Here is a 2558-nt window from a genome sequence, read left to right as displayed (position 1 = left end):
CGTCATTCACCAGTTCATCATAGGCAAGAAAACAGATGGTCTCTTTCTCTGAAGATACCATTTGCAATTCACTAACAAATGTTTTGCTGGCCCCTTCTTTGTGTGTGTACCAGCCTAGGTTCTACAGGGAACCAAAGGGGTCTCGAGTTCTCCTGAGTTTGAGAGGTACCAGGTATTACTGGGAAGCCAGGACACATAGTCAAGAGAAATGTAATAACTTAAGTGCCAGCAAGTGACCAGTTGAGCCCAAGTCAGAAACCTGGGTGCATTATAGATATGTCCTTACCTCTTACCCCTCACTTCCAAAGATCGTCAAGCCCTTTTGATTTTATCTTGTAAATACTTCTAGAGTTGGCTTCCTCTCTTGCTTTAAGATAAAGCCTTTTATATTTCTCATTTGAATTAGTATAAAAAAACCTCTGAACTGGGCCTCTTGTCTTTAGTCTTGTTACCCTCCCATCTGTTCTTTAATGACAGCCAGAGATGACATTTTCTAATTTTAATTCAATCTTAACACTACTCAACTTGAAATAATTCAATAAAATATAGAGTGAAAAATTTAAATATAAGAGTGGGAAAGGCCTTTCTAAACAAGACATAAAACAAGCAATTCATAAAAGAAAAAATGATAAATTTGAATATGCAAAATTAAAATTTTCTGCTTGTAAAAAATGCAATAAACGAGTTAAAATACAAAGAAAAAATATTTGCAGTAGAAATGACAAGGCACTGGTAACCTAACTATGTAAATGGTGTCTACAAATCAATAAGAGGAAAACCTTACAATATAATACAAAAACTGGCAAGGGAACACGAATAGAAAATGAAATAGAGATGGCCTTGAAACAGGAAAAAAAGCTTAAAATCTCAGTAAGTAAAATGCCAATTTCTCTAAAATTAGACACCATATGTTTGGCCACATCAAAAAGTTTGATAATGCACTGCATTGATCAGTTTGAGGAAATAGCTACTCTCAAATGCTATTGGTGGGAAAGTACTACCATCTGGAAACCTGTAAATACTATCAATTCTTCAAATGTATATTTTTTTGAAATTATATCTCTATATAATTATTCTATAAGCTCAGATATAGTTATATATGTACGTAAACACAAGACAATGTATAAGGATATCCACTAAGAATACCCTAAATGTCTTTAACAAGAGATTGTTTAAATAAATCATTGTGTGCACATAATACAGAATGCTACACAGCTGTTAAAAAGAATGAAGGAAGGAGAATAAAGCAGTGCTACGGTTAGTATAGAATAATCTCTAAGATATAATAATAGCAATAAAAGAAAACTTACATAACATCTATTATATGTCAGGCGCTATTCTAGAAGCTTTATATATTTACATATAATTGTATATTTATATATTTAACATTTAATCCTTACAACAACCCTATAACATAGCTATTATTATCATTATCATTATTATTATTACTTTCATTTTACAAATGAGGAAACTGAGGCACATTAGAATCAAATAATTTGTCCATTATGAAGATATAGATTTCTTTCCGTGATCTTTTTTCTCTCTGTGATTTAGTGCAGACATTTATATCTAATACTTCTAAACTATTTTCCAGTTTACTATTTTTTTCTCTTCAGTATGTGTAATTCATTGAATTCTTAATTTCATTTAATGTGGGATGGATTTTTTTCTTTCAGTTTTTTGATTTCCATTTAGTTCTTTAGTTATCTACTAACAGTATTAATCTTTTCTTTTAATTCTTTGAACATATTAGTCATAGAGATTTTAAAGTCCAAGTCTGATAACTGTACCCTCTGGATCTATTTCTACTATCTGTTGTTTATTTGGGTTTTTCAGTCATGTGTTGTCATCTTACATACCTGGTTATATTTGATGAATGTCAGACTTGCATATGAAGAATAATGGAGATAATTTGGTCCTCTAAATCAGAGGTCCCCAATCCCTACACAGCAGAAGGTGAGTGGCAGGCCAGAGAGCAAAGTTTCATCTGAATTTGCAGCCACTCCCCAGTGCTAGCATCACTGCTGCAGCTCCACTTCAGATCATCAGACATTAGATTCTCATATGAGCACTGGTCCCGGTGCCAAAAAAGTTGGGACTGCTGCTCTAAATGCTGTTATCTTTTTCCAGAGAGAGTTTACTTTTGTAGGGCAGCTAGGCAAGAAGCACAAACAGGTTTGTGGCCATGCTACCTACTTTTGTAGGGCAGCTAGGCAAGAAGCACAAACATGCTACCCTGAACATGCTCAATTCCATCTGATCTTGGAAGCTAAGCGGGGTCGGGCCTGGTTAGTACTTGGATGGAAGACCACCTAGGAAGACCAGGTGCTGTAGGCATAACAAACAAACAAACAAATAAATAAAGGTCTCCTTAAAAAAAGAAGAAGCCCTAACAGTCCCAAAAAAGTGAGATGATTCAATGTTGGCCTTCAGTCTCTGTGAAAATTGGTCTATTTGTGATTTATCTTTATTCCTGAGGTTTAGCCTTTTGGGGTCCCAAACCCGAGCCTGGGTACACCAAACCCTCTCCTCCTTGAAAGACTCTGAACTTCCATTTT

The 2558-nt window shown here is 34.7% G+C and overlaps 1 pseudogene; it reads left to right on the top strand.

The window, feature by feature from the left end:
* Positions 1 to 2220: 2220 nt before the first annotated feature.
* Positions 2221 to 2337, top strand: LOC112469423 (annotated as a pseudogene).
* The last annotated feature ends 221 nt before the right edge of the window (positions 2338 to 2558 follow it).

This window comes from Pteropus alecto, unplaced genomic scaffold, assembly GCF_000325575.1.
Source record: "Pteropus alecto unplaced genomic scaffold, ASM32557v1 scaffold146, whole genome shotgun sequence".
In the NCBI taxonomy this organism is placed as follows: Eukaryota; Metazoa; Chordata; class Mammalia; order Chiroptera; family Pteropodidae; genus Pteropus; species Pteropus alecto.
The sequence above is the reverse complement of the archived record's forward strand: the minus strand, read 5'-3'. Positions and strand labels throughout refer to the sequence as shown.